Source organism: Amblyomma maculatum, chromosome 2 (assembly GCF_055883805.1).
Source record: "Amblyomma maculatum isolate TAMU_Amacu chromosome 2, ASM5588380v1, whole genome shotgun sequence".
In the NCBI taxonomy this organism is placed as follows: Eukaryota; Metazoa; Arthropoda; class Arachnida; order Ixodida; family Ixodidae; genus Amblyomma; species Amblyomma maculatum.
In genome coordinates, this window is record NC_139345.1 from 112,047,401 (window position 1) to 112,061,987 (window position 14,587).

The window sequence follows — 14,587 nt, forward strand, 5'->3', positions numbered from 1 at the left end:
CCCACATATTAGTGTTCGTAGGTTTGTCTAACTAATTACCCGAAAACCTTTACCACGGCGTCTTTTTCCTTATTTTCCCATTTTCTACTTCATCCCTTCCACCACAGCACTTCGAAATTTCGTCGCGTAGTGAAAAAGATGCTGTATTTTTTATTGCTGAATATACATCTTCAATACCAGCCTTTTCAATATAGAAGGGCTCTGGCAATCATTACCTGTATAATATACAGACCAGCTCTTCTGGTCCGCAGCGTCAGTGACAGTTTCTCTTTTTGCATAAAAGTTGGTAGAGAATTCGAGACCAATAGAACAGCCATCACAGCCCATGAATTATACTTTGGATTTGCCTCATTTCGTTTCCTCGAAGCCAGAGAGTTCCGTCATCGACATTCATCTCAATTTTGTGGCCATACAAAGCACAAAGCCTGGGTATTATGAGGCGAACTTTTACCGTGGTGTTGTGAAGACGAACGACTTAGCACTTCATATTTTTCGATCCCAAACTCATGAAAGAGAAAATATAGAAAATTGCAAAAGGTGACAGCAGCTGGGCTTGCAAATATTATTCGGTTATTCATTACAAATCCGTTCATTCATCTGGAAAAACAAAGGTAAGCTTCCGACGGGAATGTTCCCGATTTCTCGCTTCTCTGAGGAATAAATAGCATATTCCCAGCGAAGTTATAAACACACTTTGGGAGTCCCCTTTTGATCATCTATTTCAACCCCGCAAAGGAAACAAAAAGGATACTGAAGTAGGCAAAAGCCTGCCTGAAGGTGCTAATAAACAAACCTTTTTTGCCTGGGTGAAAGTTCCCTCCCTCGGGCCTCGCAGTAATCTCGAATGTGTGGAAATGCCTTATCGCCAAGAAGAAGAACGTCGATTTAAAAAAAAATAACATTTTTTCCCCACGTGCAAAATCTCTGCCAATGGCAAGTTGACATAGAGCAGCTTGTCTTTGCTGCGTCGAAACCACACTCCCTGCGGGCATCAGCATAAGGCGTTGGGCGCTACAAACGAGGTGGCGAATCCCAGTGTCGCAAACGGCTGCCTGATGCACGATATCAGCTCCGCTTAGAGACTCCTCCCAGGTGGTTGCAGCAGTCCAAAGCCCCCAAGGTGGTAGCGTGTGGGCGCATGCATATTTAGTCATCGGAAAGAAAGGCCCTCTCTCGCGTCTGACTCGTCTGTTTGTAGTCTTCACCCACGTCCGCGCCGCATGACAGCAGTGTTTGCCCAGTTTTCCTTCTTCTTGTCCTTTCTTTGCTTTTGTAATCACCCTTTCCAGCTCCATACACTGGCTTGGCGATCGATTTCCCTAGTTGTAAACCTTACCCATATCAATTTCTAGAAAGGGGTACTCGTTTGCATTACCACAGCTGTTCCAGCTCTCAAGGGAGCATGCGACGCATATGCGCACCCGGCTACGACGCGAGGCAGAATCTGCTGCAATTCGGAAGCGAATGATATGATACACTGTGATAAAGGAATTTAAACAAGCGCCTGTTGTACGCTGAGTTTATTCCCAAAGTTAAAATGGCGTAAAACCGTAATTTTTATCAGTATCAGTTATAAGAGGAAAAACGTCTAGTAGTTCAGGTTAGCAGCTTAATACCATTAGTTTCATTGCGCAAATTCACGTTGATAGTACTTGATATATTTTTGTTTTTTCATATGGCAAAAAGAAGGAAAAAGAGAGAGCATAGCTTACCCCGAAGAAATTCGCAAGCTGAATCTTCGAGAAAGCGACCTATTAAGTAATTTCGACCAATACTGATTTATTTTGTCCCCGTTTTGCAATCAGCTCCAAACCTTAAGATACAAACAAACCACTGGGGTGGCGCAGTGGTTACGGCACTCGACTACTGTTCCCAAGGACACGGGATCGAATCCCGGCCTCGGCAGCCGCTTTTCGCAGGAGGCGAAAAGCAAGGCGCCCGTGCGCTGTGCGATGTCAGTGCCCGGTAAAGAACCTCAGGTGGTCGAAATTTTCGGCGTCATCCACTACGGCGTCTCTCATTGCTTGAGTCGCTTAGGGACGTTAAACCCCACAAACCAACTTAAGATACAAATGCTCAAAATAATACAGATTTAAGCAATACCTACAGCCCTTATCGAAAGTGTGCAGCCCCGGGGTCTGCTTCGGAGCTGTGTAGTTGCTGTGGTTTAGCATTGGTGGAAGTTGTTCTCATTGGAGAGGGTAGGACAGAAAGTATTCTTACCATCAAGAAATTCGGAGCACTGGACGTTCGTTGCAAGCCGCAGGAAGTTGATCAGAAGCAGCCCTCCTGGGCTCTACAGCTTTGAAAAACACAGTATACATCTGCAGAAAGGCTATGGAATGGCATTTTCTTCTCGCTTGTGCATGTTCATGAGAACATTGCCAGCGTAGATCAAAACATCGCTTAGTCCTTGCCTAGCTCATGTGCACTCTGTCTCTCTCTCCGAATCGCAACAGAACAAGTAACCTGCTTACAAAGGGCGGAAAAAGTTAACGCGGTATACGCAATATTTAGGTTATATTTTTTGTTTTGTTTCTTCTTATTGCGAAGCTTATGGCTTGTACAAATTTAAAGGCAAGAGATGCGTAGCGTTTATTTCTTTGCGAGACTTACTGAAATTTATTTTAAAGCTTCTACGATATACGTCGGTTTATACTGTGTAGGTGGATTATTCTGCCAAGCAGACAATCTGTCCTGGATAATAATGAGTGGTGATTATTCAACTACAACGAGCAAATCAAGTTTGCCATTTTCGACTTTAGGGATCCACATATTATCGCGAAATTAAAGGAGGTTCAGTGCCGATCCAGGCCCATTTCAAAAACTTTCCTAACGAGCAATGGAATCCAACATTTTGAAGACAGACCCAATTTCTCTTTTTCATCAGCAATGTGGTCTATAAGATCTAATCTCAAAATAAAAAATAAAGAAATGTGGCAGACACTTAACTTCCCCTTTGGAATATGCCACAACTAACTTTAAAGGGTCCTTATGCCGTTGCCTGGAGGCCCCCTGGTGCCCTTTCCGCAGACACCGAAGGGCCTGTTGCCTCCCAGGAGTTGGACTGTGTAGATCGTCAGCAATTAAAGGCTCATCTGCATCAAATTCTAAACACGGAAGCATACTGGGATTTTTTTTTTATATAATGATCCGGTTGGCCTCAAGCCGTTCATGGGGTTACAATGCAATTACAGAATACCAGTACAGCTTCATTGCCCCGCCACGGTGGAGCAATACCGGATTACCGGTATTGCTCCACCGCACTGGTGTCCCCGGGTTCGAAATCGACTGCCAGCGACTGCGTTTCGATGAAGGCGAAAGAGACAGGCGTCCATGTGCTGTGCGATGTATTTGCACGTTAAAGAACCCCATGCGGTCGAAACTTTCGGCGTCCGCCACTATGGTGTCTCTGATAGCCTGAGTCGATATGGGACGTTAGACTCTACAAACCAAACCAAATAATAATAACAATAATAATTGGTTCACAGGAAGGGAAAGGCGCAGTATCTGTCACTCTTGCTCTGTGTACACCTGAACCGCGCCGTAAGAGACGGGAGGAAGGCGGAATTTAAAGTGGAAAGGGAAAAAAAGGAGACATAATGGAGGGCTATGAAGTAATTTCGACCATCTGGGGATCTTTAACGTTCTTACATGCTTTTACTCCTCTGATCGGGCTGGGGCAGGTAGGTCACCGCCGCTTGCAGCGGGGGCTGCTAGCCTGCCACCGAATTTTTATCTGTTGTAGGCCGTCATTGCACCCGCCACCGCTTCGGTGGTGGACGACGGCTGTTTTTGCGGCGCGCGTCTTTCTTTCCCTCTTCCTTTTCTTTCTTCTCTATTTTTTCTTCTGTCTGCACGAGGCAGCGGAGGTGGCTCAGCTAGAGAGCCAGTAGCAGGCCCGTGCATTTTCTTTTCCTTCTTCCTACAGCCACAACAACAACAACATCAACACGCTTTTGGAAATATTCGTCTGCCACTACGGCTCCTCTTTCTCTCTTTACACTTTCACTTCCACCTTCCTTCCTTCCTGTACGGCGCGGTTCAGGTGTCCACAGACACAAGTGTGACAGATACTGCGCCCTTCCTTTCTGTGAACCAATTATTATTGATCGATTGAATGTCCTTTATTGAATGGGTACCCCATCCAATTATTATTATTATTAATTTGAAAAATATTTTCATTGCTTTACAGGAATATAAAGGCGTTGTACTATCTTTCACACACTGTACTGAGGACTGATTTAAACTGATTTATTTATAGGAAGGGAAAGGCGTGGTAACTGCCTCACTTGTTTTCTGTGGACACCGCAACCGCGCCGTAAGGGAAGGGAGGAAGATAGGAGTGAAAGTGGAAAGAGAGAAAGAGGAGCAGTAGTGGAGGGCTACGGAGTAATTTCGACCACCTGGGGATCTTTAACGTGCGCTGACATCGCACAGGACACGGACGCCTCTTCGTTTCGCCTCCATCGAAACGCAGCCGCCGAGGTCGGGTTCGAACCGTACTGAGGACACCTGAACCGAGCCGTAAGGGAAGAGAAGGTGAAAGTGAAATTGAAAAAACTCCAATATTTCCATTGGTGTTTTCCTACACTATATAGTGTAGCTCATGTACGTTAAGCAAAAAAAATCTAGAGGGCACTTTGGATCACTAAAGTGCGATGATGAGAAAGCGATTATAGCCAACTCCACCTAGAGCAGTCTAGGTGGCGTTGTTATAGCTTGGTGAATCGTAGCCCTCCACTACGGCACCTCTAATCTCTCTCCCTTCTTTCACTCCCACCTTCCTCCCTTCCTTTACGGCGTGGTACACGTTTCCGTGGAGAACTGTGACAGATACTGCGCCATTTCTATCCTGTAAATCAATCTCAAAAGCCGATGATTCCTGCTGCACTAACGCCTCCTAGACATCTGAGTCAGCTTCTGTTTGCTGTATCGTGCGACGTTCAAGGAAGGGCAAATAAAAAGCGCCGCGCGGACGCCTGGACCGAATGTTTGGCGGGGTCAGCTTCGTATATGCATTAATCGCATGGGGACGTCATGATCTGTTGTGATGGTACATCGCGCGCCCCTTGTCGAACACAACCAGCATTTCATTGATCACATCTACGTTCACTGGTGCTCTATAATTATTTTACAGGAAAGAAAAATGCAGTGTCTGTCACTCACGGAATCCCACTATCATCCTCATGATAGACAAGGGGAAGTATGAAGTGGGTTTCACGATCCGGTCTGCGGCGCAGTTAGTAAAGCGATAAAGATAATTGGTTCACAGGAAGGGAAAGGCGCAGTATCTGTCACACTTGTTCGGTGGACACCTGAACCGCGCCGTAAGGGAAGGGAGGAAGGCGTTAGTGAAAGTGGAAAGAGAGAAAGGGGAGCCGTAGGGAGGGCTACGCAGTAATTTCGACCACCTGGGGATCTTTAACGTAAAGCGCTCATTTAGGATTTTGGTCAGGGCTAGTTGGTTCATAGCTTTCAAATATTAACACAGCGCAAGGAAACCAGAGGCCGGAAGAAAACACAAAAGACGGGCCAGCGTCCATCCCGTTTTGTGTGTTTTCTTCCTGTGTCTGGTTTCTGCGCTCTGTTAATTTTTGGTAAAGCGCTGGGCTGGGGATTCAAAGGGTGGAGGTTCAATTTCCGGTGGAGACAAGATTTAATCATTCATTTTTAACTCTTGCTCTCAAAAGCGTGATACCTCTGCTGACGCCATTCTGTCGATAACATTCTTTCGACAACAATGAGGCATTAAAGGCTTTCGCCTTAAAATGGCTCTAACATGCACTGACATCCCACAGCACACAGATGCCTCTCCGTTTCGGCTCCATCGAAACGCAACCGCCGTTGGGTCAGTTCAAACACGGGGACACATTTTATTAATAAGAATAATAAGTTTTGGAAAAGACAAGCGAAGTATCGTCCCACACTTTTTGTGTACGCCTGACCAGCATCGTAAGAGAAAGCAGAGAAAGCGTTGTTGTTATGGTTGTATGAAGAAGGAAAAAATGCACGTGCCTGCTTCTGGCTCTGCAGCTGAGCCACCTGATTGATTTATAGGAAGGGAACGGCGCGGTAACTGTCTCACTTGTTTTCGGTGGACACCTAAAGGGAGTGAAAGTGGAAAGAGAGAAAGAGGAGCCGTAGTGGAGGGCTACGGAGTAATTTCGACCACCTGGGGATTTTTAACGTGCGCTGACATTGCACTGCACACGGACGCCTTTTTGTTTCGCCTTCATCGAAACGAAGCCACCGAGGTCGGGTACTCCGGCACAGTAGTAGGGTGTCTTACCACTGCACCACCCCGCCCCCCCCCCCCCCCTCTGCCTCGTGCAGACAAAAGAGAGAAAGAGAAGAAATAGAAGTGGGAGAGAGAGAGACGCGCGCCGCAACAGCCGTCGTCCACCACATAAGCGGTGGCGGGTGCAATGACGGCCTACAACAGATAAAATTCGGTGGCTGGCTAGCCCCCGCCGCAAGCGGCGTTGACCTGCAGTCGCAGCCCCGTAGGGCCAAGAACAGCCACCCTTCACCACCTCCTACACCCCGTATGAGAAAGTGGAGATGGATGTGAAAGCGCAAGGAGAGAAAGGGGTGTCGGCTCCGAAGTAATTTCGGCCATCCGGGGATCTTTACCATTCATTCACACCGCGCAGCACACTAATGCCTCTTCGTTCCGCCACCATCGAAGCGCAGCCGCTGGCTGTCGGGATGGAACGGGTACATGAGGAGTTGGTACAGTGGTCATGGAACTGAACCACCCCTGCAGGAAACACATTTTTGCTCAAGCAGATTTTTAGAGAAATCAAGGCACAGTATCTGTCTCACTTTTTGTTCGACAGTTAATTGGCAAATTGGTTTATAGGAAAGTAATAATGCAGTATACTAACACTTCTCGGTGGACGCGTGCATTTTGCCGTAAAGGACGTCACCTGCCGCGATGGCGCAGGGATTAGATGTTCGCCTACTGGTTGTACCAGAGTACCCAGGTTCGAGCCTGACCGTAGACGTGTCTGTGTGCTGTGCGATGTCTGTGGACGTCAAAGATTCCCAAGTTTCTAAAATTACTCGCCCTCGGGCACCTTTTTGGTTCCTCTTTCACTCCTACCTTACTGCACGGTTCAAGTGTTCACGGAAAATGTACATCATATACTGTACTTCGGTTCCGTGAAGCCAATTTAATTCAACGAAGATACTAGTGAGTAGGCTTCCACTTTTCCTGGTTCATTTCAGCACTTCCGAGAAAACCAGAACCGAAACCTGGGTTCAACAGTGATGACTTGAGGGATGAGCTGTATACGCTCTCCCGTAAAAGTATCTATTATTACAGATTTTTCGCAATGATGGTTTTATTGTGAACGCATGCAACTTGCTCCTACCTCTAGAGTGCGATTGGGTAGGCCTTCTTGGTTTCTTGGTCCCACTAACGTTTAATCATTTTTCTGTTTGAATCGGCTGAATGGCCCCGTTTTTGTAACTGTGCTAATAGCGCTAATTTAACTTATGTGCGCAAAGTGGAGCGGCGCATCAGCGATCTCATTTCGATCTCCTTGAAGAAATTACAGACCTTCATTGTCCTCACTGTACGCCTTTATCTGGGCGACCTTTACAACCTCTCCAGAAGGCGGATAACTTAGATTGTCACTGCTTCTTTGCTTCCTGGACAGTTTTTTAGCAGCCTTTTGTTAAAGCAGCGAACAAACGATTGCATGGCTCTACATTAGAGATGTGTTTATGCCATGTACGTTAAATTGCGTTGAATTTATGCAATGGCCTGGGGGTGCAGTGTTCGAACCCGGGTACTCCGGCACAGGGTTCGGGCCTTTTAACCACTGCGCCATCGCAGTAAGCGCATGGTTTTTCTTAAACTGATTTATTTATAGGAAGGGAAAGGCGCGGTAACTGTCTCACTTGTTTTCTGTGGACACCGCAACCGCGCCGTAAGAAAAGGGAGTAAGGTGGGAGTGAAAGCGGAAAGAGAGAAAGAGGAGCCGTAGTGAAGGGCTACGGAGTAATTTCGACCACCTGGGGATCTTTAACGTGCGCTGACATCGCACAGCACACGGACGCCTCTTCGTTTCGCCTCCATCGAAACGCAGCCGCCGAGGTCGGGTTCGAACCCGGCTACTCCGGCACAGTAGTCGGGCGTCTTACTACTGCACCACCCCGGCGGGGCTGGTTTTTCTTAAATATTACTTTTAATAATAACAGTTGCTTCACAGGAAAGACGCAGTGCCTGTCACAAAAAAATGTTTTTTCTTAAATATTACTTTTAATAATAACAGTTGCTTCACAGGAAAGACGCAGTGCCTGTCACACATTTTTTGGACACCTCAACCACACCATAAGAGAATAAAGGAAAGCGAAGAGAGAGTGAAAGAGGTGCCACAGTGGAGGGCGACGGAGTAATTTCGACCCCCGTGGGGTCGTGCTGGTGGTAATAATAATTAATAATTGGTTCACAGGAAGGGAAAGGCGCAGTAACTGTACACGTGTTTCTGTGGACACCTGAACTGCGCCGCAAGGGAAGGGAGGAAGGTGGGAGTGGAAGTCGATAGAGGAAACGAGGAGCAGTAGTGGAGGGCTACGGAGTTATCTTGACTACCTGGGGCTCTTTACCGTGCGCTGACATCGCACAGCACACGGACGCCTCTTCCTTTCGCCTCCATCGTGACGCAGCCGCCGTGGTCGGGATCGAACGCGGGAACTCCGGCACAGCATGGTGGTGGTAAAAATAAAATATTTTAATGAAAATGTTTAGGAGCTTGTAGCGGTGGTTGGAGTCCTCAGTCCTGAACCCCATTGGCGTAGGCTGCTGTCCGCACTCTTTCGACGAATTCTTTTTGACCCCTTGCGTCCGAGCTGGTCAGAGCTGCCTCCCACCCCTCCTTCGTTGGCTGGTTATTAACAGAGACAGTCTGATTTCTTTGGCATGCCCACACCATATGGTACAGGTCTGCCTTCTCCCCGCAGAATTTGCATTGTGAATCAAATGACTCTGGATCTATTGCCTGTAGTTTTGTCTTTGTGGGTTTTTAAGTGTTGGTTTGTAACTTGCGGAGGCTTACCTCCTCCCCTTGGTCTAGTGTCTTTGCCAGTGGAGGGTAGACCTGGCGAGACCCCCCCAATCTTACGTACTGAAATATTCATCTTTATTGTGCGGTGACATTATTGGTGTACCCAGTGTATGCGTGTGAAAGAAATGTGCTAGCCACTTCCTTGAAGCATTTGGACAAAAGGCTTCTGTCGCAGGAACTATACTGCTGTGCGCTTGGCAGGACAAGGGAAAGGTTGGCCAGGCAGTGCGGGCTCTTTGCCGTTTTTTGTGCGCCACCTGACTTGATTCGCGGTTGTAAGGCAAGCTGCTGTGCATGTATATATAGCATTTCATATGCCTTCTTTCACATCGTCACCCATCATGACCTTCTTCCTTCTCCCCTTCCCCAGTGCAGAGTAGCAGGCTAGATATTCATACCGGCCGACCTCTGTGCCTTTCATTTCAATAAATCCATCTATATATAATCTTTGTTTCGCCTCCAACGAAAAGCAGCCGCCGGCGGTCGGGATGGAGCGCGGGAACTCTGGCACAGTAGTCGTGAATCTTTTCCACTGCAACCACCGCAGCTAGACTTCTAGTTGTAATTTTTTCTTATAATATTAATTGGCTCACAAGTAACGAAAGGCGCAGTACCTGTAACACATTCTGATTGATTTTAAACTGATTGATTTTAAACTGATTGATTTATAGAAAGGGAAAGGCGCGGTAACTGTCTCACTTGTTCTCTGTGGACACCTCAACCGCGCCGTAAGGGAAGGAATGAAGGTGGGAGTGAAAGTGGGAAGAGAGAAATAGGAGCCGCAGTGGAGGGCTACAGAGTAATTTCGACCACCTGGAGGTCTTTAACGTGCACTAACATGCACAGCACACGGACGCCTCTTCGTTTGGCCTCTATCGAAACGCAGCCGCCGAGGTCGGGTTCGAACCCGGGTACTCCGGCACAGTAGTCGGGCGTCTTACCACTGCACCACCCCGCACATGAGCCGAGTCGTAAGGGGAGGAAGGAAGGTGGGAGGGAAAGCGGAATAAAAAGGATACTTTGGTGGAGGGCTCGGAGTATTTTCGGCTACTTGCGGATCTTTAACATGCACTGGCATCACAGCGCACGGAGGCCTCTTCGTTTCGTCTCCATCGAAATGCTTCCGCCGGCGATTTGGATCGATGTCCTAATAATAGTAATATAATAATAATTAGTTCACAGGAAGCGAAATGCGCAGTATCTCTCACATTTGTTCCGTGGACACGTGAACCGCGCCTAAGGAAAGGAAGCACGGTGGGAGTGAAAGTGAAATGAAAAGAGAGAAAGAGGAGCCGCAGTCCAGTGCTGCGCATTAATTTCGAACTCTTTGGGACCTTTATGCTCAAGAGGTCACTCCCGTCTGGAGGCCACCCTAGACTCGCCCCAGCCCGAAATAATTCCTTTCTTTTTGTGGCAATAAAAGTTGTTACCACCCCCACATGAACAACAACAACAACATCACAGAGCAAACTGACGCCTCTTCGTATGAAACCGCCTGCGATCGGGATCAAACCTTTAATAAGAATTATAATAACAATTATTGGTTCACAGGAAGGGAAATGCGTTGTATCTGTCACATTGGCTCTCTGGACACATGTATCGCGCTGTAAGGGAAAGGCAATGGAAAGGCCGCGTAGTTCAAAGAGTAACAATCTGTGGCAGAGAGCACAGGAACTTTGCCTTACCCTTATTACTGACCCTCACACTCCCAGCCACTTAAAGCTGGAGTTGTAGAGGGACCGGTCCTCGCATAGCGAAGTCCGCACGTGCTTACCGTAGACTTCATGCTCCATGTTGACGTCCTCGCCCTTCCGCGCCAGGAACACACTAAAATCTATAACAAGGCCCTTCGTAACCTGGACACATCATCCCTAGATGCCATTACGGACCTCTTTAACGAACATTGACACAAAGGCACTCTGCCTTCTTAGTGGACCCACGCTAGGTAACCTTCATCACCAAGCCCGGCAAACCTATAGACATCCGAAATCTCCGCCCTATTTTCCTCACCTCCTGCTCGGTAAGCTCTTTGAGCACGTCGTTCTAGACCACTTGCAGAGCTTTCTTGAGGACAACCACCTTTTCCCCGATTCGATGTTCGGCTTTCGCCCATCCCTCTAAACCGTATGTCATGCTTCAGCTCTTCGAAGAGGTCCTTCACCCTCTTCACGCGAAGCGCACTCGCGCCATAATGGCACTGGACTTGACGAAACCTTTTGAAAAAGTCCTCCATACCGCCATCCTAGATGCCCTTTCCACACTTAACGTGAATTCTCGAGTCCATGATTACATCACGGCTTTTTTTTCCCGTCGCATGGCTGAGATCTCATTCGGCCCCATCTCTCCCGTTTTCCCTTTTGAAAATCGAGGTACCCTCAGGGTTCTGTTCTCTCTCCCCTTCTCTTCAACATCACCTTTTATCTATGTCAAGGGCTCCAGCTACCATCTCTAACCTCTCCTATGCTTTCTACGCTGATGATATCACCCTCTGGATGACTACCTGCAATCTTGGAGAGATGGACGCCGTTCTCCAAGTGGGTGAGGACATGGTCGCCGATTATGCTCGCACGCTCCAACTGGCCTGTTCCCCGTCAAAGTCAGAGCTCCTGCTCTTCCTGGCTCGAGGCATCGTTCCGACCTCATCTTCCACCCTTAACAGCACTACCGACGCACATCCCGTCGCTTCTGTTTCCTGCATCCGTATTCTCGGTCTCTTCCTCCAATCCAATGGCAAACACACTAGTGTCCTTTCCAGCCTTACTACCACCGTCGAGCAGATAGTACGGCTTATCCGGTGGGTTGCTAACCGGCTATTGGGATTGAGCTCCTAGCGCGACTCTAGCGGCTCCTGCAGCGGCTGACGACGAGAATCGAGCGGGTGCAGACAAGCGGCGGATGCCTTTTTACAATCGCCAGTGCTGCTCCGCATAGCACCAGCGCTTTAAGAAGAATCCTGGGCTGCTTGGGCACCTCGGCGCCGGTTGTGCCCGGACAAGTCAGCCAGACAACCTGACGCCTCAGTGAATGAAGGCACCTTGGTGGCGCGCCCTCCTCTCCCGCTTCGCGCCACGCCAGATCCGTGACGGCCGACCATGGCGCTCGCCCATTGGGCCTCTTGGCCCGCGGCCAATATCTGCGTCCGGATTGGACAGTTTGAATGGTACCGGCTTTCGGGCCTGTAAAAAAAGACGCTCGGCCGGTGGTCGAGAGAAACCATCTATAGACCGTGCTCCATGTGTTGTGCTCCTCGACCGGATGAGACGTGGCGGCTTTCCCCGTGCCAGTGCGGTGTTCGTACAGTAGCGATAATCAGTTTTTTCGGCCCATGTGTCGATGTCATGTTGTTATGCAACTCTATATTGAGAACGTAGCCGCATTCTACTCCTAAAGGCAAATATTAACCGTCCTTCAAGTTTTTTCATATAGCGACAGCGAAAAGGACGGCACCTAATTATGTCAAGAGCAACGGTCCCTGATATTATTGTCAAGCTCTTTTATGAAATGAGTGCGAAGCGAAACCCTTGGGCCGTCTATTTTCGACTAAAACAATGCCTGTGTAATATAGCTTGGGTACTTCATGGGGTACGTACTTTGGTTAGGAATGCATCATCATCCACTTTTTTTTATTAATACTGTAAGCCTTCTTCAGGCTCATACAGGAGTAGGTCAAGTCAATCGTACATAGAAACAGTACAAACAAAACGGAACACAATGGAAGGAAGGATCTAGCTTTCTTCTGCTGTTTTCTTCGGCTTCATTTCTCAATGGTGGAAAAACCGTGTAGGAATGTACTTTCTTCGGGTCGGCCTCTCTGCCATCCCTGGCACTCAGACTTTCCGACCACCTGCTTTTAATGAGTATAAACGATAACAGTGGGATACAACACAAAAATGAACCGGCAAATGCTTGTCTTATGAGTCCCTCCAGGCAATCGCCTCCACAAATTTTTGTGACGTCATGATTTCTCCGTCGGTATTAACCCCCGCAACACTGCACTTGAGAGGCTCCTTCGAAGGTCATTGCATATCGTACAAGGTCTGGAGTACTTGGAAATAGCAGGTTTTAGTACCAACTCTCTATTTTGCCCCGAAAGCTCGCCTCATTAGAGCATGAAATAGGCCATAGTATAGGCTAGAAATTTCAGAGCTGTTTTCCCACATTTTTCTCGGATTTGTCGGGAGTGCTTGAAATATTGAAATATATGCGATCAGGCATATCATACCGCTTCGTAATATATGAAAGTCTGCTGATTTCTATGAAAAAATAATACATTTTTATTTGTCTCCCGGCACATTGCACTAGTCCCAGGAAAGTATGCCTGAATTGGGAAGGAATGTCATGTTGATTGAGCCGACTGCAAAAGACTTGCATAAATTCGAGCTACGAATCGCCTAAACCTTCAGCTCGAGAGAATAAAGCGAATATGTAATTAATTACTTCGCATATGTTAATACACAGTTGTGACTGAATGTTACACAATTTATTCGTCTCTTTGATGGCAGTCGTAGTCTTATATCCGGATTATTTTGAAGCACATAGTAGTGCCTGTCAACACATTAGACGGACGTGCAGCGCACAAGCCTTTTAAACAGAATCAGATTGATTTGCAATTCTAAGATGTGTTCGGTAACAGTCGCCGAATGAAGCTTATATAAGAGACTTGGCGCACAGTAGTGACTTTGTGGATCGATCTTCATAAAACGCTAGCGTTCTGCATAACCTGAAGCGGACTTATTTGCGAAGCGACGTGACGTCAATTGCTTTCGAAATGACCTCTATTCAGGACACTGATACTGGCTGGGCAGTTAAATAAGCTGCTGAACGTTATGAAGAAATGCAATTATTAGCCTCGACTACGCTGCGTAATAACCAGTTGTCTTTCGCATTTTTGAAACCTCGCAGTCAGCAGGTATAAACAACTCGAAAGGAAACTTCGAATCTCTTAGTTATACATATTGTCTTTACCGTGATCATTTTTAGTAAGGGTTGAACTTGGCCAGAGAAAAACAAAGCGACAAAATAAAACCACGCCATGCCTTCTTGCAATAAACCTTGTGGTGTCACCTTTCTACCGGAACTTTTGCTTTCCCCTGACATTTCATTTTTTCCTTTATATTTACTTTTTCTTTCTTTAACTGATCTTTTTCTCTGATTCACTTTTGCTTTCGCTTCCGCACATTTTGCTATCATTCAGCAATTTCTGTATTCTGCCCTCTTCCTGTCATTCTCTAATCCTTTTTTTTTCTATCCTTCTTCTGGTATTCTATGGCACAGCCATTTTATTCCGTTTTTATTTATGTCGCTCATTCTTTCAAGTTTCTCTTCTTCTTTTTTCTTATTGGTTCTGCGGTTCTGCTGTATTCGGTATCACCAATTTCGAGGTAAACCTGACTAGTAGCTACTGCACCACATGTCGCCGCTCCCATACCTGGACACAACGCCTTTCAAGTTCAAGTTCGCTACCACTACACTATCTTCAGGTACTGGATTTCGTCCCGCTAAGCTGGCCT